Source organism: Podarcis vaucheri, assembly GCF_965113315.1.
Source record: "Podarcis vaucheri genome assembly, chromosome: 8".
NCBI lineage: Eukaryota > Metazoa > Chordata > Lepidosauria > Squamata > Lacertidae > Podarcis > Podarcis vaucheri.
In genome coordinates, this window is record NC_138766.1 from 32849284 (window position 1) to 32871541 (window position 22258).

Genomic DNA, 22258 nt, shown 5'->3' on the forward strand with positions numbered 1-22258 from the left:
TTCTTGTCTAGCTGCAGTTTCCAAACTGTCCTCAGCATAAAGTTTAGTATATTCTCAAGTACCTGCTTGAAACCAAATCATATGTAAATTATGCATGCCTATAGTGACAATGTCACAAATTTATATCTCCTTATTTTACTGTGGGAACATATTGCCAACTACAGCTTCTTTCTCTGTATGCACATGGGACAATAGATGTGTGCATTCTGCATGTGGCAGTGCATGCAAGTTAATGCATGTTCCCACATGGAAATTATATACACGTAGGAAAGTTAGTTGTGTGTGGAGCAGCCCTGAGCAGTGACAGAAGAGACTGTTTTTTGTGAGTGGGTAGGGCACAAGAAATTACAATTGAATCCAGTCTAATGCAGTATTATTAAATGCCATTGAAGAGTTGTGGTAATAATGAAACCAGTCAGATTCAGTCAGTGGGAACTTGCAGGGAAGATTAATTGGGTGTGCAAGATACTCATCTGTGTTTACATTGGGTATCAGATTTCATTCAGGGTGGAATGAACTGGCATTTGTTACAAAACAGATCTATGAATCTTTCAAGTTTAGCATCTTGAAATATTTAACCACTTCTTTTTCTTTCTTTCTTTCTTTTGCAAAGTGACACTTGTTCTTACTTGTGTACACTTTATCAACTGGTAACTTTTCTCAGCATTTACCTTTACCTTTCTAACAACTTTTTTTTTTCATTTTGTATTTTTTGTATTGAATCAATCGCAAAATAATGCATACGAGCATTAAGAATCCTGCCGGTTCCAGCCAAAAGCCTATCTAGTCCATCAACCTGTTTGTCACAATGATAAACCAGGTGTCTATGGGAGGCCCACAAGCAGGACGGGAGGACAATAGCCTTCTCCTGCTGTTGGGACTCAACAATTGCTGCCTCAACTGTGGTCATTCAACATAGTGGCATGCGCACAAATATGCAGAGACATCCTGCATATATCAGAAAGTGGAGAGTGATAATTGAGTGCAAATGAGATGGTAAATACCGTAGGAGCAAGGAACTGCATTCTAATGGAATGGCAGGACAAGGCAGGGATGATTCCTCATGGAGGCCTTATCCCTAGGAAGTTCAATCACATACCTCAATTCGCCTTTCCTTCTGTGTCAATCTGCTGTAAGCTTCCACCTAGATGCCCGTCGATTTGCACCAGATAATCAGATCAGAGGTTACATTACATGTTACATTTAATGTGCACACTCTCAAAATGTAATGTAAGGGGAAGACAGACATACCATATTTTTTGCTCTATAAGACTCACTTTTTCAGTCCTAAAAAGTAAGGGGAATTGTGTGTGCGTCTTATGGAGTGAATGCAGGCTGCACAGCTATCCCAGAAGCCAGAACAGCAAGCAGGATTGCTGCTTTCACTGTGCAGCGATCCCTCTTGCTGTTCTGGCTTCTGAGATTCAAATCCCCCCCCCCTTGTTTTCCTCCTCCAAAAACTAGGTGCGTCTTGTGGTCTGGTGCGTCTTATAGAGCAAAAAATATGGTACTTTGTGAGCTCTGTAAACTGATGTTGAAGACATACATATCTGTCAGGGACCAGTCATTGGCCAAGGTGACATGCCATCACAAACATATTTTTGTCTCCTATAGAGCATACCCTGTGCACTCTGTGGTTGAAGCAAAGGCACTTTTCATGCCATGGTACTATGGTAAATCTGCATGTATTTAAATTAACACATACTACTGCACAGCAGCCAGTATTAACAGCTGCCACCTCCCCAGCAGAGGTGGCAGATAAAATGTAATTCCAAGGGTGACATTTCAGTCTAGACAAAATTAACTTGATATTAATGCTTGTTTTCAAAAGTAAATAAATTGACAAAAGTAAAGGGGTCTCAGGGTCCCTTCCAACTCTACAACTCTATGATTCTGTGGGGCTTATCAATGTTTCAGCATTATGAGTATTCTTTGCTGCACTTTTTAGAAGATAACTCTTGTCTAAAGAATATTAACTAGACTTTCATAGCAGTTTGTAGGAAAGAATCACAATGATTAGAATTTGCAATGCAGCATGGAATTAGCTTTTTCTGATCATCAGAATCTCTGCATAATCCTCCTTTCTTTTGCCCTTACTTGGCCCATATATATATTATGTGTGCACACACACACAAAACTTGCTATCCTATAGGGCAAAGTAGACCTATTGGGAAGACAAAGAATTATGCATACAGTTTTTCAGGATAAGTATGAAAGATCTAATGGCAGAAATTAGCACAAAACCCTTATTTTAAAAAATGTGTTTGCTTCATTTGCCTATCAGCATTTTCTTTTTAAAATACTCAAAAGAACAGTTTTAATGAAGCATTAAAATTGATAGTTTCTTGCCAGCAGGGATCTTTCTCAGGCCTCAGATTATTAAAGACTTCATGAAAACTGCAACACTATCTTCTTGAATCATTTACATTTTTTTCTTCTTTTTATGGGCTTATGTAACCATGCAGAAAATCTAATAATAAGGGTGCTATTAGTATACACTGTGGTGCTTTTGCGCAAGCTGAGGTGTCATGTTATTACAAATTACAGAGCAGAAATGCTACTCATAGTTTCAGTACATTGCTTATTTGAGTAACCTTTGTCTAAAGTTCTGAAGCCTAATTGAACCATCTTTCTCCCTTGTTCCTTCCTTCTGCTTCATAGCCACTAAAGGGAACATTACAGACTGCCTTTGTTCAGTGAGCTAGAAGTGGCTTTGATATGCAGAAATCTAGATTTGCTGGTTGGAGCCAGAACTGTGAAGCCCTCACTTTCTTGCACTTTGGTGTTTTATTCCAAAGCAAGGAGGAAGCAATAAGAATCCTTATGTTTTAGGTGACAGTTTAAAATTGCCATATCTGAGATCCAACAATCTGGGCAAGATAAACTTTATACTATGCATACTGTATACAGTTCACCATTTTTCTTCTCCTTCCTTGCTTGCCCAAATAGGGTAATTTATTTCAGGTGCTTCATCTCTACTGTTGCCATAAATTTGTGTGTGCAAATTGGCAACTTGAAGAGATGGCAGTGCCAGCTACTACCTAAAGTCGTGTGAACCTGAAGACCTTGTGTGGTGTCAGAGAAAACATCCCTTTCCCCATCCCTCATTTCCCCTCCAAAGAAAGAAATAATCTGTTTATATTTGGGATTGATGAAGAGAATGATGCCCAGGTAAGCTGGTGCTGTCCTCTCTTATCCATTTACTGCCTTCATCAGGAAAAGAAAGTTTGTTCTCCTTTTGTCATTGACTGAAAGTGAGGAGCTTTGGCCACCCAGTATCATAAGTGCCAAGAACCTGGGTATCATCTCTCTCAGCTTTCTAAATTCCAATCTAATGCATAGCCCTAATAGCAGGCGGACCGCCTAAAGCAGGATCAGCCACCCTTAACAATAGGAGAGAAGTTGAGCCTGTGGAATGATTTATTGAACTGAGCCAATGCGGACATTGAAGAGGTTGTAAAGACCAATACAGTGTGTTCTTGGTTGGTTATATACTCCTGTTGACCTAAAAATGAATAAAAATACTCATTAGAAAATAAACAGTAGGAGAGGGGCTACACCACATCATCCATTATATACTGATTTGCCTAAGGGTATTGGAATCTATTGTCTATTCATACCAAATTATCTATTCATACCAAATTGTCATTACTAGAAACTTCCCTTATTTTTTAAAATTAAAAAATGTAGTTTTCAGCATTCTGTTGGTATAGTAGAAATTGCACAATGTCTACCGTTAGTGTCATTCTTTAAACTAGAAGGGCCCTTTTTATTCTAGATAGTGCGGAAACGTTTATATAATTTAGTAGAGTTTAAATGATCCCCTGTTTCAGTTAACGCAATGACAAACAGTTTGCTAGCTCGTTTGAGTCCTATCAATAATTATAGGTAAAGGTAAAGGTACCCCTGCCCGTACGGGCCAGTCTTGACAGACTCTAGGGTTGTGCGCTCATCTCACTCTAGAGGCCGGGAGCCAGCGCTGGTTGATACCTGGTTGATAATCCCTTTCTGTCCCTCTTAAAGACAACACACATGAATCTGAATCATATTGACATAAACTACTTTACTATCAGATTCATTCAGGTTTACAGAGTTGTTCCTGAAGGCAGGCTTAGGTTGCATAACAGATAAACTATATGCTAGATAGTAGTGAGTCATGAGAAGACTGCATCCGAGCAGTTACCAGTTAGCACTCCTTGCAGTAACCGACCAACCAACCGACAAAACTGCCTGCCACATAGAGGCAGTTAGTCCTCTCTTGGGATGTTGGACTTGACTGACAGCTTTATATCCCACAGATAGCCTACTTTTCCGAAAACTTATAATAGTATATAAATAAAAGCACAAAGCATCACGAGATCACATTTATAAAATAAAACACAGGTAAATCTAGTATCATAAGAACCAGGGCTGTCTTACCCATAGGCGCTAGGGGTGCGGGGCACCCGGGTGCTGGGCTCTCAGGGGTGCCAGGCCGAGAGTCCGAGGCCCGAGAGTTGAGTCCAAGGAAGAGCCCGTCTGTCGGTCAGAGCGCCGCGACGGGCTCTTCTGCTGTGGGCAGCTCTGCACCGCAGGTTCGGGGGCAGCCGAGCCAGCGAGACACTGAGGCGGCCGGCTGGCTCTGCCCTCCTGCACGCCTGGGACTGGGCAACCAGGGGGGCGGGTGCCAGGCGGAACTTCGCACCCTGGCGCCGCATATGCTTAAGACAGCCCTGATAAGAACTCCAGCCCACCAACAGCTGCCCCAGCCCAAATCCTCACCCTAAACATTATATTTTCTCCCACTTCGAAAGGAACATGAAGGATGGGCTGCTTCTCCAAGTTTTGGATCCTGTGTCCAGGGCAAATGCTTCAAAAACTTCATTTGCCTCTTAAAACCATGGTTTAACTAATCCTCCTAGGGAAAAAATATCCTAGAAATTATGGATTCTGTGTAGCTCGCCAGCCCAGTGGGTTTGAAGGGAAATGTTTCACAGCAAACAAACTCAGAAATAATCTGTCTTGGTTATTAAGAGCAAGATTTTCTTTTGACTGCTTGTTTTGGTTAGGGGGAGGAATATATTATTCAAAGACAGGTTTTATAATACAGCAAGAAAACATTCTGAGGCCTAGTGTCTGGTGGCTGTGTTCAGTCAGTTCTCCGCAGCTTTTAAAACTGCTACGGATGAGTAGCATAGCCATGTGCTCCTCCCCTCACATTCTGCACATACATGGAGATCTTGGCTCACATTAAGTCGAGAGTTTCCTGTTACATCTGACTCAGGGAAGTCTGGCTTAAAGTTAGTGAACAAACCCAAAAAAAACTATCCTGACTCATTTTCCAGGTTTCTTAACCAACACTAAGCTAGAGAAACCCTATTTTGACATAATTGGGAACTCTGGTTAAATGTGAGCCAGGATCTGTGCGATGGGGAGGGGAGAGTGGTGAGGGAGGAGTATTTGTCCATGGTTGATGAAGCCTTGGGTGGTCATCCAAATATGGCCACTGTGTTTCTGCCTGTGATTTGCACCAGGAAGATGTTTTCCTTGAGTTTTGATTCATTTATTTTGTATTTATTTATTAGACTTATATACCACCCTTCATCATAAGATTTCACAAATCTTTCTCTCTGATTCCTGGCCTGTTAGCTGTGATATGATATGATATGATATGATGATTATGTGCTACAGGTGCACTTAACATCTTCAACAGCATCAAAGTTCTTACGTAACTGATCATTTAAAAGCTGTGAATGAGAATGTGAAATGTGTTATCAAGGGATTTGCAGAGAATTATAAATTGTTTGCTATAGGTTGACTTTGTTAATAAAGTACATTGGGAAACGAAGGGTGCTATTTCTGAACCTGAGAGGAGCTGTGGTGCTAAGAAGCTGATAGGTACTAATTGATAGCTTGGGGGAGCTTGAAGTTTGATAACAACCAACATTGTGTTAGTACTGCCCTAGGACCCTCGTACCTACAGGACCGCCTCTCCCGGTATGCCCCACGGAGAGCCTCAAGGTCCATAAATAGCAACACCCTTGTGGTCCCGGGCCCTAAGGAAGTTAGATTGGTTTCAACCAGAGCCAGGGCCTTTTCAACACTGGCTCCGGCCTGGTGGAACGCTCTGCCTCATGAGATCAGGGCCCTGCAGGATCTGATTTCTTTCCGCAGGGCCTGTAAGACAGAGTTGTTCCGCCTGGCCTTTGGCTTGGAGCCAATTTGATTCCCTCCCTCTCTTTCTTTTTTCTTTTCCTTCTCCTTCTGCAATGAGGCTACATTTTAATATTTTAATGTTGTGTTTTTTAATTTTGTTTTTAAGTTGTAATCATTTAACTTGTTTTTATTATTGCTTGTAAGCTGCTTTGAGCCCGGCCTTGGCTGGGGAGGGCGGGGTATAAATAAAAAACATTATTATTATTATTATTATTTGTTATCTGTATTTTGTTTTCGTCATGTGATATAACAGAGGTCTTTAAAAGATGATGTTGCAAAGAAGGACAAGAAGTTGGCTACCACTTTCCCCTTCTCTACATGCCTTAGTTCTCCTTAGTATCGGCTGTGCGTTTGTTGTGTTTGCCACCTCTTGTAAATAAAAGTAGTAAATAAAAGCAGAAGTAAATAAACAATTAAGAGAGCACAGTGAAATCAGGGCCTCAGGGGCCCTTCTCATATCATTTTTGTTTGCAGCTTAGCTTAGTTCTTTCCTGCACCCCAAAGGTTATATCAGAAGCCCCAGGCCCTAATGGAGGAGTCTGTTCTGGAGGTCTTTCCCACCACTAGCAACTTTCCTCCTAGAAAGTGGAGTAAAAATGGCACAGAGTGGACCTACAACATCACTCCAGTTTCTGACATGAGGCCTTATGTGACAGAGGCATGCAAAAGCCTATTGCCGCCTTTTTAAACTAGGCTTTGTTACACAGCTTTATACCCGTACCCACTATGAAAGTTGTTCTCATCAGTTTCCCCAATTCATCTCATTGGCACAGGACTTGGCATGTCGTCCTTTAATGCCAATTTAAGACCTTGGAAGCAGAAGGATTTGCAGGCCACAGACTCTATAGACCTCCCCCCCCCCCATTCCACGCTTGACTCTTTCAGAAGCCTGGAGGAGGGAGAAGATGATGACTTGCCATGTGAATGATGACTATTAGGTAGAGGGTGGTCATAGCAGACGACACAGAGATTTCTCCAAGTAGTTCTTAATAAGTAAGCTGGAACTGAACTGAACCGCAAACAGCTCAGCCGGCCTGCTTTTATAGGCAGCCGGCTGTCACCATTGTAACAACAACAGCCCAGGGGTTTCCCGCCTAAATTAACTTACGTGGACCTGAGTGAAAACTATATACACAATACCCCCTGGTGGCCAGGGTGAGAACTTCAATACATAACAATGATCATGAAGAGGGGAGCGAATAAGAACCCACTTAGGTTGTTAATGTGCACGGACATTGGGGTCAAAGATTGTATCAGCCCCAGGACTAAATTGGCTTGTTCCAAGTTAAACCTCAGACCACACTTACAGATTAGTTCAAAGTGTGACCTACCATGTTGGATGGCGTTGGGAGGGGGGAATTCCTGTGTCCATGCCTGCCAACTCCCAATACCAATAAGCTCCCCAACATGCAGGAAGGTAGACGCTACTGTCCAAGGTATCCCCACTCATGGTAGCTAGCAGAAGCCTCTGAAATGGGGCATTTGGGGGAAGGGGTGGACTAGGACAGGGTCCTCAGCCTCTTTAGCCAGCCCCACTGCTGTTGCATGATGGCAGTGGGCCCAACCTGGGCCTCTTGACTGCACTGACCTGGGAGCTGATGCAGTGAAGGAACATATTTTTCATACCTCTCCCACACTTCACAACCTGGCTAGCAGGGGCAGGTCTGTAGATACAGCGACGGCAGAACTTGTCCATCAGACACTGTCACTTGCAGCCAGGGGCTTGGTCTGCAGCCTTTGTTTTGTATTCTGGCATCTTTGCATCTTCATAATCTCCTATTTCTCCCCCTTATTCCAAAAGCTCTTTCAAAATGCTCATAAAATGATTAATTTAAGTGATGGCAAGGCGTGTCCTTTAGAACCTAATAATAATAATGCAAAATCTTACTGTAGTATGTGGATCATAAATGACAGAGACAGTACAGTACAGCATGCCTACCAGTTCTTAAGAAACACTTTGACTTCCCCGCTACCGCGCTGCTTTTCACTTTATAGTTAATTCCTGCTCTTCACAGTTTCTTGGGGTGAGATCAAGTTGGAGATTGGTCTACAGTTAACTGGTCTAACTTGTATCCCTTCTCTTCTCTTTCCCGCCCCGCAAATACCTGTACAGTGGTACCTTGGGTTAAGAACTTAATTCATTCTGGAGATCCATTCTTAACCTGAAACTGTTCTTAACCTGAAGCACCACTTTAGCTAATGGGGCCTCCCACTGCCGCCGCCGCGTGATTTCTCTTCTCATCCTGAAGCAAAATTCTTAACCCAAGGTACTATTTCTGGGTTAGCGGAGTCTGTAACCTGAAGCGTCTGTAACCCGAGGTACCACTGTACAGCTTAGTTTTTGCTGAACACATGGTGCTGGCCCACTCCCAAGACCACCATCCACATACTTGCAAAAGAGAGGTGATCTTTTTAAATTACCTTGTGGTGGAAAGTAAGTCCCGATGGAAACATTTTAGATTAATGATTAAAATATAGCAGCTTGTATAGAAGCCAGCACTGAATGTTAAATGAGAGCTTTAAAAAGTTGTGATCCATGTAAAACTTTATTAGATATATTCAGTGCTATTCTTCTAGAAAAAGAGATTCTGGAACCCATCGTGAACTCACCCTTGTTCTTTGATAATGGCAATGGTGCCCATCTAAGAGGTGCAAGAACTCCCCTCCAGTTGGGGGGAAAGGGTCCTGGATATATTAACCACCCACAAAGTTAGACGAATCAGTTTTTCTCTGAATGGATTGTGGCTGTGCAAAAGAAGGGTGCATCGTCTCCCCGAGGTCTTCTTTGTTTAGCTGCACATATCGCAGTATAGAAATTTCAGATTGAAAACAATACTTTTATAGCATTCTCAAGAACAATAAGGGGGGGAATTGCTAGCAGATTACCTTCTCCTCTCACAATTTGGTCTGAACAACAAACAGCTTCTGATGTTTAATTTCCACAGAGAAATGCGAAGGCGCACAGTAATGCAACCAATAAACCACACTAGTGATGGCAGATATTTCTTAAGTTTATATCCCACCCTTCTTTATAGGTGCGGAAACATCACAGACTCAGTCTGCTCCATCCAGTTGCTGAATTTCATTCATCCCACCTGAGAAGAACTTTGAAGGCGCAGATTGAGCCACCTGGCAGCTGCCTGGTCTGGAGGGTCCCACCTCCTACAAGAGGCTGCCCAGCACTGGACAGCTGATAGCTAGCTCAATTTACATCTTCCAAGTGCTCTCTTTGGAGATGCCTGATACATATCCCCTCATGCGCAAGGCCAGTCAGCGCCAGAAGACCCCTTCCCTCAAGGAGGGGTGCCTGATAGCTAACTTTATCCAAGAATTCAAAGCCTTACTTAGATGGGAGAGATCTGAGGAACCTGCTTGATTTTTCTGTAGTTCAACAACCCATGGTAGAAGAAAGATTCTCCATCCTCGTTCTACATCAGGCATAGCCAAACTCAGCCCTCCAGATGTTTTTTGGGACTACAACTCCCATCATCCCTAGCTAACAGGACCAGTGGTCAGGGATGATGGGAGTTGTAGTCCCAAAACACCTGGAGGGCTGAGTTTGCCTATGCCTGTTCTACATAGTCGTCTGAGAACATCTGCATTCCCGGGCCTTTTTTGTACATTGTTCATATCTCATTAAGGGCCATTGCTATCCTGTGCCAGGGTTTTTAACACCCTTTGTATATAACATTTTTGTTCTTTGACAAAGTTCCTTGTTTTTCCTGTATTTTAACACAGCTGCAAGGGGTGATTGCTAAAAATCTAGTAACTCTATAATTTATGCTCCTTGCAAGTGAGCGCTCTCACACACATAATACACACATGCTGTTCACACTTGCGCTTTATTAATAGAGAGAGAGAAGTGTGTGTTCCCCACGAGAGTAACCCATTTGTCAAGGTCATATAAGGATAGCAAAACTGCTGGTAATTGTTTGTAGTGCCTTTGTGTGTGTTGGTGTTATACAGTGTGTGTCCCAGATGAAACAACACACTTTTTTTACATTTGGTTTAGGTAGTACAAATCAGGAGTGAGAGTGTGTGTAGATAGCTTGTGCTTCAAAACAGCAGCCTCCGTGTATTTTTATTTATTTGTGTCCCCCCCTTTTTGAGGCGTTTTAAGTGATTACAGTGCACTCCTGTGCATTTTTATGCTGAAATAAGTCCCTAGTTTTGAAAAAAGTTTTTCTTTCTCTTTTATTTTCTAGATTGTAATTTGGAATAATTTACAATGGGTAAGGAGATGCTTAGTGGACTCATCTTCACAAGCACCAGTAAGCAGTGGAAAGGGAGAAGTCTTCCCTTTGAATTAAGTTGAAATATTATTTCAGCTTGGTCTAGAAAATGTGAAAGCTTTTATACTGAGTGGTCATGAGGAGACATCACTGAGATTATGATAAACTATACGCTAGCAATGGCACATTAACATATACTTTCCTTTCCTCGAGTTACTTGTTAGAGTCAATTGAACTCTGACTCTGAATTATGTGCGATCATCATGTGCCGTGTTAACTGAACTGGGTAAGATTTGGCTCTTTGCAGCTGATGAATTTAGTTCTCTAGACTTTGCAAAGAGCTCTGTCTGTGTCTCTTAGGCTTTTTGTGCAGCACGTTGGTCATATCTGAGCAGATACAAGCCTGGAAAGTTTCCATACAAAACATCCTTTTCTTTGCAGCCAAGCCGGAGGGGAACAGCAGCAGTTATGAGAGCAAGGGTTACCTTTGCCCATCCCCCAAACCTTGTTTTTAGCCATCAGGTTGGTGTGGAGCCATAGGCCTCTTTTGCCCTGGAGCACAGAGCGTGGCAAGTTGGTAAGCAAAACCGTTTCCGGCTGCAACCACGTGTGAGAAGGAACTAACTCCTTTCTTCTAGAGATCCGGTAGACTAAGGGCAGCTTCAATGTGCAAAGATACTGAAGGGTTGCTTAGATCTATGGGAAGAGATGAGCTTTGGGGCATAGCACGTGTATGAAAGATGTTCAGAAAGTAGGAAAAAGTACAGTGGTACCTTGGTTTATGAACTTAATCCGTTCCGGAAATCCATTCTTAAACCAAAGCATTCTTAAACCAAGGCGCACTTTCCTATAGAAATTAATTCAAAATGGATTAATCCGTTCCAGACTTTTAAAAACAACCCCTAAATCAGCAATTTAACATGAATTTTAATATCTAACAAGACCATTGATTCATAAAATGAAAGCAATAATCAATGTAGTGTACTATAAAATAGATAAAACAGTATTGTAGATGATCAAAATAGAAATTTAAAAAATTGCTTACCTGCACTGATGATTGTCATTGTTTGGATGTGGGGGGCTTTTATCCATCTCCGCAGTCACACAGTCAATCAATCAATCAGTAGCTGAACTGGGATCCACACAGATCCCTCCCCATGCTGCTGCGGGAAATGCTCCCTAGAGCGCTCGTGCCTCCTGCAGTGGCATGGGGGGGAGTTGCGCGCCTGCCAACCAGATGGCAGGCAGGCACGCAGCTTCGCTCCCTCGCGGCTCCGGGAAACGCTGTGACAACCCCCTTCTCTGCTGCTGGACAACGGAAGTGTGGTACTCAAAACGGAAGTGCAACCCTGAATGGAGTAGGTTCGTAAACCCCCAAAAATATGCAACCCAGAACACTAATTTCTGGCTTTGAAGTGTTCGTAATTGTTAGCTGTTTGTAACCCGAGCTACCACTGTAGGATTCTCTTGGGTATGCTTTGAATATCCACCTGTGTGTTAACTGTAACCATTGCACATTGCACACATTGCACATTGGGTGCTTGTGTCCCGCAGCTATCAGGACTCATCCGAAGTTTACATTTTTCTTTCAAATTTTAAAGCATGAGGAAAGCTAATAAATCAGATAGTTTTCAAAGTCTGTTCCTGTCCATCGATTCCTCGGGTACTACCCCCCACCCTGTCGTCAAAGCGTTTTGGTTTGGATTTTTATAGATTTGGCAAGACTGTGCAGCCACAAAGATAAATGCAATTAGTATGTATGCCTTTCTTTTTCTTTTTTCCTTTTTTCTTTTTTGACAAGCGGCAAGAAGTCATGAGCACACTCGGTGATTTTCCCCTCCTTTTATTACCTATACAATTGCAACTGGAATAATGGTATTGCATGAAGTGGTGCTGAATAAGTAATGTTGGAAGCTTTTGCTAGAAGAAAACCTGCAGTTCTATTCCCAGAAGGTTTACCACTATATATCAAGAAGGCCTGTTTCCCAGGAAACAGTTAGATCATCTTGCTTTTATACTAATGTAAAGCGCTCATTATAGTTTGGGACCAGCTCTTTGCTAATACATCAGTCTTCCATCTTCCATGGCATGTTGAAAGAGCTCAGTATTTTATCAAATTAACTCTGGCAGGAGATGATGTGATCTCCTAAAAATATGCATAGTCCCTCTTGAAAGCCATCAATGTGTTCATGCAGTGCGGTTGCCAGCCTTTCAGTAGAGAGATATTGCACCCTCATTTTTTGAAATACCTATCTAGTACAAATTTCAAAGTTGTACCCTTTGGGAGTCATTTAGATATTTAAAATCTACTGAGGTGACCATGTTTTCGGTTAGAGAATTTAGTCAGTTGACACCCATTATGCATGTGTGTAAACTGCATGCAACACACACACACAAACACACACACACACACACGCTTTATAAGATACAACAGGGGATTTTAATTGTGTACGATTTTACTACAGTGACTTCAAATGTTTATTAACCTCATTTTTCTAAACTGAACTTCTGAGAGGAGAAGAACAGGGGTTGGGGGAGACATTCTGTTGCATTGATCCAGGCAAAGGATTATCCCCATTGTAAAGTGAGATGTTTAATGGTACATTTTTAGTAAGGCAATTAATAGCTTTAAGCTTTAATGGGTGTATGAAGACAACTCAAGAATATATGAGCACTTACTGAGATTGGGCTTTCTCCAGCCTTTTACCACTGTGAAGCAGTAATGTCTCTTGACTGACAAATGCCTCGGTGACATGGAGTGTGAGGAAACCTAGCAACACTTACTTGCTGCTTAATAATGCTTCCCTGTCCCTTTCCTCCTGCATATTGAGTATCGCTGCATTGGCATGCAGAAGCACCTAGGCTTTAATTCAGCATGCTTCTCTGTTTGCTCTAGACGTGACCTTCAACATTTGTCTCTGTTTTTATTGTGGTCTCACAGCTCACCACCAATCCATGAACCACATGCTTCATATGTGTACTTGGACTGTGTGTTTTTGTGTGCGTGCACATGCTTGGTTGTCTCTTTAAATCACTGAAGCCAATGGAAACCCTCCACCCTGGGAGATCAGAGCTGACTGTTTTAAATTGCTCAAGGTTTAAGCCTTGATTTTGTATGTCTCAATGAAACATGGGTCTTCAGCTGGTGAGCTCAGAAGCACTACCGTGCCAGTGATCTAAGGTGGGTTCCAACAGCAGCACTGTCACTATCCCATATATGGTTTAAAAAATGAAGAAATGGGGCCCCAAGTACATGTTTGGTGGGTCCCCTGTCTGAAAAGGTTGAAGGTTACTGCAATAAATAATGTGTTAAAAAATAAAAAGACACACACTTCGTTTTGTTTTTTTATTTTCTACCACTAATAGTAATGTTTTGAGTTTGGGGGAGGTTGGGGAACTGGCCAGGCAAGATTCTTCGAAGATGATGACCAGCTGGCCACTTTAGTGCTCATCTAAGAACTTGAAATGAATGAGCTGAGTTGCAGTACAGTGGTATAATAATAATAATAATAATAATAATAATAATAATAATAATAATAATAATAATAATAAATTTATTTATTTATGCCCCGCCCATCTGGCTGGGCTTCCCCAGCCACTCTGGGCGGCTTCCAAAAGAATATTAAAATACTATAATATATCAAACATTAAAAGCTTCCCGAAACAGGGCTGCCTTCAGATGTCTTCTGAAAGCCTGGTAGTTGTTGTTCTCTTTGACATCTGGTGGGAGGGTGTTCCACAGGGAAGGCGCCACTACCGAGAAGGCCCTCTGCCTGGTTCCCTGTAGCCTCACTTCTCGCAATGAGGGAACCGCCAGAAGGCCCTCGGCGCTGGATCTCAGTGTCCGGGCTGAACAATGGGGGTGGAGACGCTCCTTCAGGTATACAGGACCGAGGCCGTTTACCGAGGTGGTACCTCTGGTTACGTACTTCATTCGTTCCGGAGGTCTGTTCTTAACCTGAAACTGTTCTTGACCTGAAGCACCACTTTAGCTAACGGGGCCTCCCGCTGCTGCCACGCTGCCGCTGCACGGTTTCTGTTCTCATCCTGAAGCAAAGTTCTTAACCCCAGGTACTATTTCTGGGTTAGTGGAGTCTTTAACCTGAAGCGTATGTAACCTGAGGTACCACTGTAGTTACATCTAAGTGAGAAACAACCATAAGGGCAAGGCGGGGGTGTGTGTTGGGGGGGGGGAGTTGCTGTCTGAGAGAGAGCTGGAAGCCAGGGAGATGACTCAGTGAGAGGTGGGTTCAGAGACATGTCTAGCTCTGTGCTGGATCCAAAGCTGTGACTAGTGGATAATTAAATTATTTTGGTGTGTTAACAGCTCCCTCCTGCCTTCAGATTGTACATAGGTGTTAATAAAACCATATAGCTTAAAGACACCACAGTCACCATTGGCCTTCCAAGGAAACTGGCCCCTGAGTGAGCATTGGAACCCCTGGAGCTTCTCAGCACCGAAGAGATTGGGGTGTGTGTGCAACAACAGGATGGACAATGGCAGTGTGTTTTAACTTGCTCATGACATTCAGAACGTTCATTTCCCACCCACCAGCACCCCAATTTTCCTGTTGTATTGTTACCTTTTGGCAGGCTATACGTAGCAAGAAGTATGTGTGCAGAATAAAAACCCTGGGGGAAAATATGAAATGAATTCCTATTTGACAGCCTCAAAGGCCTCTGCAAATTAATCTCTCAGCGTTGACTTGGTGTGGCACACTCCTTGCTGGTGCATTTTAGTGGCTGCTAGCTGGTACAAGTATTTTTAAAAATACATCTTTTCTTCTTCAATGAATGACTGAATGAATGAACACCTGATTAACTTAATGAAGCTTGGCCAGTAGTGGGAGGAATTACTTGGCTGCTGAGAGCTCCAGGAGGTCTGGCAAATGATGAGACTTGCCTTATGCTTTTTCAAACCCAGACTCTGCTGCTTTGAGCCATAAGTGAAGGCTGCAGGAATTATTTGATTATTCAGTTGAAAATTGCTGCAAGTAGAAAGTTACTTGTCTTTCCCTTCCGCTTGTAACTTTTGTAACTTTTGTATTCCATTTTGTAACTTTGCTAGATTTCCAAAGCAGTTTTTACAAAATGGATATGGTATCAAGGAAGAAAAAGTCACAACTTACTGTCTTAAAAATAAAATAAAATCAGTGGTTGTTTTGTTGTTTCCCCCCTGTAGAATAATTTTAACTGCCTGGTGGTGGAATAATTTAATTTAATTTTGTTTTAGGTAAATATTGTACTTAAAACAAAACAAAAAAGTTGTTTCTGCATTTAAAAGGACAAATCTCAATAAAACATTTTTTTAAAAAATGAATTTCCCAAATTTACTTAGGTAGTTTTGCCTGTTTCCCATATGTCTTGTTGCAAGAGCTAAGGGCAGGTGATGTATTCTTGTCACACTTCAGCTCATATTTAAAAATAAATAAAATCTTAATATTTCATACTTCAGAATCATGTTGAAAATAAATTGGTCTTTCCTTATATTCTGACTTCTGTTTGGGGCCACTGCAGGCTCAAATGATGACAGCTCCCATTTTAACTCTCTCCCCCCTGCTCTTCTTTTTGCTTTCCAGAAGTATATGGAAAATGTAGTGATTTGTTGGCCCACAATACCACTTTCCCTGTTTTCTAAAAGTTTGGTCTCATTGACTAACATGGGTGCATGTTGGGCAGTTTTTGTTGAGATCATTACAAGTTCAGGACTAGAGCTCATTTTTACACTACTGAAGTCCAATGTTCGGTTTTTGACGTCTGTAGTCTGAGGATGCCAGATGGCTAGGCTGGGCTTACTTCAGAGACCGGAGAGAGACAATCACAGTCAGTAATAGGCTAGATGAATCAATTACTGAGCCAGCGCAAGATACTTGAATTGCACGGCTGTAACATGGCACAAACTGCATTACATTGACACAAGGGCATTTAATGTGCCATTGTGTCTTCACACAGGTTTTCAAGAAGATAGGATCAGATTGTAAGAAGAAGGTCTGTAGGTGCAGCTTTACTAAAATCTCATAACTCATATTCTGAGACACTGCGTGACTATTACATCATAAATCATGCCTTTGAATCACCAATGCTTCTTAATTCCCCCCTTACATGAATGCTGTATTTCATTTCTCTAAAATATCAGGCTCTAGATTATTTATGTCAATGTGCAACCCAGGATATTCAAGCAGACGTACCTGTAAAACTATTCCATCCTGTTGCCTTCATTTGGCACATTACACAAGATGCCTCTCTCTGGGCCTGAGAGGTATCTTGTGTTATGTGCCAAAATATGGTGCCAAGAATAGAAAGCCTGTGATGGTCTAAAGTTTACTACCAGTGATTGTACAAATGTAGCTTAGCAATTTTTATTTTTAGCACAACATAAAAATAAAAACCCAGACATCAAATATAAGAGTGAATGGACTGGTCTTGTGAACCCTGTGTTGATAGAAAACTTGACTATATCTATCTGATTTTAGAATCATATTTACTATATTTGAACCAATAAAAATGAAACATCTAGAGGAATATATTAAGTGTGGTAGAATTTGCAGGTAAAAAACAAGCCATATCTTCATTGAAAACTTTTCCAGTATGCAATAAAGTTGTACACAACTAATTGGAATCTACTATGTAAAGTATGGAAGTGAAAGCTGGACCATAAAGAAGGCTGATCGCCGAAGAATTGATGCTTTTGAATAATGGTCTGGAGGAGACTCTTGAGAGTCCCATGGACTGCAAGAAGATCAAACCTATCCATTCTTAAGGAAATCAGCCCTGAGTGCTCACTGGAAGGACAGATCCTGAAGCTGAGGCTCCAGTACTTTGGCCACCTCAAAGAGAAGACTCCCTGGAAAAGATCCTGATGTTGGGAAAGATGGAGGGCACAAGGAGAAGGGGACGACAGAGAACGAGATGGTTGGATAGTGTTCTCGAAGCTACCAGCATGAGTTTGACCAAACTGCAGGAGGCAGTGGAAGACAGAAGTGCCTGGCGTGCTCTGGTTCATGGGGTCACAAAGAGTCAGACACGACTGAACGACTAAACAACAACAATGTAAAGTACATAAACCTCCAAGAACAGGGTGTGGGATGGCCACACAGTTCTTTAAACATAAGATAAAATGTTGTACCTCTGACATGCATACATATAACATTTTTAAAGCACTTAAATAAGTAACAGCAACAAAAATCTCACATAACTTTACACACATAGCACTTGCTATTTAGGCAGCCCATGCAGAATCGCCGCACTTCACAACTCTTGCGTAGGTCAAACAAACTATTACATAGAGCACAATGTTGCTGAAATTTTCTGCAAGATACTTTCTTCTTTTCCTGGTGTGGCATGGCCTATCAGTTCAGAGACTAACCCTATTGACACCCTAGGCCAGTGTTTCCCAACCGGTGTTCCGCGGCACACTAGTGTGCCGCGAGACGTTGCCTGGTGTGCCGTGGGAGGGAGGCGGGCGAGTCGGGCGGCGAGAGGCGGGGCGGCGGCAGCGAGGAGAGGCCGCCCAGCGCGGGGCTCTCGCCGTCTGCCTGCCTGGCTGCCTGCGTGGCGCTGACGTCACGGGGCTGTAACGTGCCCCACATAGGCACACGCGGGGCGGCGAGCGAGCGAGCTCCCACATCCCATCGCCGGCTCTGCACCAGGCGGTAGAGCTCGGCGAAGTCACTGCGCTGGAAGGCAAGCAGCGCGCGCCTTGGCCAGGCTCTCGCCCGCCTGCGCCTCCAGGCACGGCGCCTCGGCGTTGGGCGGCAGCGAGCCCAGGAAGTGGCCCAGCCGGCCGGGGTCGCCCGCCTGCAGCAGCGCCTCGCACACGCAAGAGACCTGCTCCGCCGAGAAGCGCGGCGAGCGCGGAGGATCGGGCGTGGCGGAGGCCAGCCCCGCGCTTGGAGAGGACGCAGCAGCCGTCGCCAAACCCGATCCTCCTCCTCCTGCTCCGCCGCCGTCCTCTGGCTCTCGGCCGGGAGGAGCCTGCGGCAACGGGGCAGGCACCGAAGTTGGCAGAAGTTGGCGCGCCTCCTCGGCAGCGCCTTCGTCCTCCTCCTCCTGCCTCTGCTCTCCGGCGGCGGGGGCGCACCGCCCTCCCCGGCCGGGGGGCTCGGCGGGGCCCGCAGGGAAGGAGGCCATGTTCGCGGCGCGCGGGATCGCGGCCCCCCTCGCCCGCCTCCGGCCCACTCCCCTCCCCCTGCGCACTGCCCTAGCCGTGCGGGTCTCCTCCCCCTGCGCCGCCGTCCCCTTTCCACATCCTAGGAGCCGCGGTCCGCCTTCCGCCCCCGGGCCGCGCCGCGGCTCCCAGCCCGGGCTGGCCTCCGCCTCCTGGGACGCGCGCCCACCCCTGCGGCCCCCCAAACTTCGGAGCAACTCTCCAGACGCTTCTCCCCCGCCTCGGTCTCCCTCCTTTCCACTTCTCTTCCCCCCTTCCTTCCCTCTTTCTTTCTCTTTCTCTCCCACCCGCCTTTCCTTCTATTAACTTTCCTTTCCCCTAGAAAAGTCCCTGCAAATAAAAACCTAGCATATGTGGAAGAGGGATGCTAGCCTAACCATTACCTTCTATGCTGTTACTATTTTTTTATTTTTATTTTTACATAAGTAAAAAGTGACCTTTCCCCATCTGGCATGGTGGTGTGCCTCGAGATTTTTTTCATGAAACAAGTGTGCCTTTGCCCAAAAAAGGTTGGGAAACACTGCCCTAGGCAAGGTAGCTATGTTTCTAGATTCAACCCAGAGTTTGATCAACCCCAGATCCAGGTCTATTTGGGATGCTCTATCTGTTGTGGGTTGTTCTGGTTGCAAAAACTTAGGCTTTTAAATGGGCATTGCCCACTATCCTTTGGGGGGGGGGATGCCATTGACCATGCATTTGGAAGACCATCGGATCACAGATGTCTGTGCCATTTTTAGTTTTATTATATAAAGAATGCTTTGAGACTTCAAATTCCAGACTGAGATTGCTGTGCACTGAACAAAGAAGAGGTATTGTCAATCCTACTTTTCGCACATATTATACAAGTATTAAATCTTCCTGCTTACATTTCTGGATTTGTGGGAAAGGAACGCATTGAGGAATTTCTAGTTTACTTTTTGCAATGTGCAACGGCAGTCAGGATTTTTTTTCATTAGCTAATCCTGTAACTAGTTGTTAGGTTCTGTCTGGAACCATGCAAATATGTTGTTAGCTTCTCAACCGCTGTTGGGCCTAGATTTTGAGTTGCTGGAACTGTCTGGTTGCAATTATAGCTAAGGGTGGGAAACACTCAACAATGAATGAATGAATTTATTAATACGGTCACGTTCTTTGTTGGTCCAGTGAATGTAATTCGGTACAGTTGTACATAGGGCAAATAACCAATCTGCTTCTGTTGAGGATCAGCGCTTGATTGTTCTGAGTTATCTTATTGCGAATGGGGGTGTTAGTCTCCACAGTAGCAGAGGGGGTTTGCCGCACTCAACAATGCATTTTGTAAATACCTTTCTGTGAACAGAGCAATGCAGTTATCTAAAAGTCCTTGATTAAAGATAGCCACTGACCTTGGTCACCTCCTGAGATGAGGGCGCAGATCGCTTGCAAACATTTGCAGATGCAGTTTTGGGGCACACTGAATCCAAAAGTCAAACTAGTAAGCATGGCACAAAATGATGGAATAACAGGTTTGGGGTATACATCTTTACACAAGGAAAAACTAAAAAAAAATAAACAGCACTTTGCAAGGTCTCTTTGACCCAGCACCTTCATTCTTATGCTTTTTTCAGTTTTCTCCATAACTTCAATAGGAGTAGAACTGAACCCAAATTTTGCAAAAATAATATCAAATTTTCAGTAAATTTAGGAGGCCCTTTCCTCTTAAAAAAACAACAACACAACAGGTTAGTTTGGTCCCTGTCATGATTGAGGAATTTCTGGAACATAGAGTTGTGAGAGACTGATAATGAAAGTTTTATTCATTTTATTTTCAGTACTCTTGGGGGCCGTTTAACCATACCTGTCAACAGAGGGTTAACAAAATAATGTGAAAATACTCTTTACTACCTTGGCTGGTTTCTTTTCTTTTTTAATGCAGGAAGCAGTAGTAATAGATTTCCCATGCTTACTAAAACAAGCTTTTCTAGAGCAGTAATTTGCTGAAGCATGCAAGAAATGGTCTGAAATACTTGATCCCAAGGTTTATTTTTAGCATGTTTCTTTAACTATTCAGCCTCATTGTGTTACCCTACTCCATTCTTATAACCTTTATCTACCCTTAACTGTCTTTTTTTCTTCCCGGTAGATTATCATAATCTACTGAAAAAGGCTTATTGCAGACTGATTGTAAGACTTGTGGCAACAGCAGATGTGGTTAGGTTGGGCTGAGCAATGCCTCGTACTGCTGTATTCCAAGAGTGACAGTTCAGTAAACCTTTGATGATTGAGGAGCCCTGACTTGCCTACAAGGTCACTTAGAAATAGGGAACATTACGCCTCTCTCAGAAATCACGAGAGGAATTCAGCATTGCACCCTTCCAATGGTACCATCTGTGCAAGCAATGCAACCTTTGCTAGATGGACCAGTTCTCCTCTCCTCTCCTCCCCCCCCCCCACTGTTCTGGGGGTTCTCCCAGCCTCCCCAGAATGAATTTGGAGGGGGGCATGGGGAAGGGGGCCAAGCCCTGTTGTGCAAACAGAAATCTTTGTGCGGGACTTCCACTGATTAGGTGAATCCCACCCCGTGAACATAAAGCATAGAGTTGTTGAGTCATGCAAAAACCCATAATGAGCAAGTTGAGGTTAGCCTAACATCCAGTCATCTGGAATGCTTTAACTATCAGCTGTATATTTTTTTCTGTGGACTTGAGACTGGAATGGATGGCTTCGTATGATGCTAGGTTACTTAGGACAGTAACATGGAATATCCTTCCTGAAACACTTTTTCTAGTTTAATGCTATGCTGAAACGATAAATCATACCCAAGCTTGAGTGCTGTGTCTATGTGTATGTACAGGGAGGGATTATGCTTCAGTTCTGGAGCATTCTCCTATCTGTACTAGTGTCAACTATGATTACCTGGTTTAATATCTTGGTCCTCAATTTTAAGTAAGCAGGGATCACCACAAGGATAAACTTCCAGGTACAGACATTGCACATACACACTGCCACCCAAAGAAAAATCATATGAATTTATGTTATTGGACCAGAATGTATTTTGTTCGGAAATTAAAGAATGAATGAAGCTTATGTTATCTAAAGGGCACACAGGGGAAGTAATCTTCTGAGTTGAAAAAGTGATTAAAATGCTTATTCAAAAGAAGAAGAAGCAAAATAATGTATTTGCACTTTGGAACATTACCCCAGGTAGATATCCCCCCCCCCCCAGTTTTGCCACTTATCACTATCGGGGTGTTTCCCTCTGTCCTTTTGGGCAGTGTTCAAATTATGAGGGGGGGAGTAAGGGTTGTCCTCTCCTCAATTTTATCCCGATTATGCTCTCCTTGTATTCTTCTAAAATGCTTAACTTAAGAGAGTAAGACCCCTCTGTCCTCCTGTAATTCAAGCACTGCTTCTTGAGTCTAAGCCAGGTCTCAATATACAAGCAACCCTGAGAAGGAGATCTTGAGAGAAAGGGGCCTCCTTTCTTATGACATACTCGTCTGACCCATGTGCTACAGCTTGCCTGTAGTACACAGGAACAGAAAGATACTCATACCAACACACACAGAGAGGCAGGCAGTCTTTCTCTGCCATCCCACACTTCAAATCTGTCACAGTATGGAAAACAGAATCATCCTGTAAGGGAGGATGCCAGCGTAACTGCAAACATTCAGATCTGAATTTTACAGCTGCTGTTTTAGTCCTA

General features: G+C 43.3%; 1 protein-coding gene across 6 annotated transcripts in view; it reads left to right on the top strand.

The window, feature by feature from the left end:
* The window catches only part of ATXN1 (ataxin 1), a 142189-nt gene that overhangs the window by 106134 nt on the left and 13797 nt on the right, over positions 1-22258 (top strand). The window contains exon 1 of one of the 6 annotated variants that reach the window (XM_082234330.1): positions 3992-4383. The exons of the other annotated variants lie outside the window; for them this stretch is intronic. The gene's annotated coding sequence lies outside the window, so the exon portion shown is untranslated. Of the gene's footprint in view, positions 1-3991; positions 4384-22258 lie in introns of those variants that run through there. 6 annotated transcript variants of the gene reach the window in all.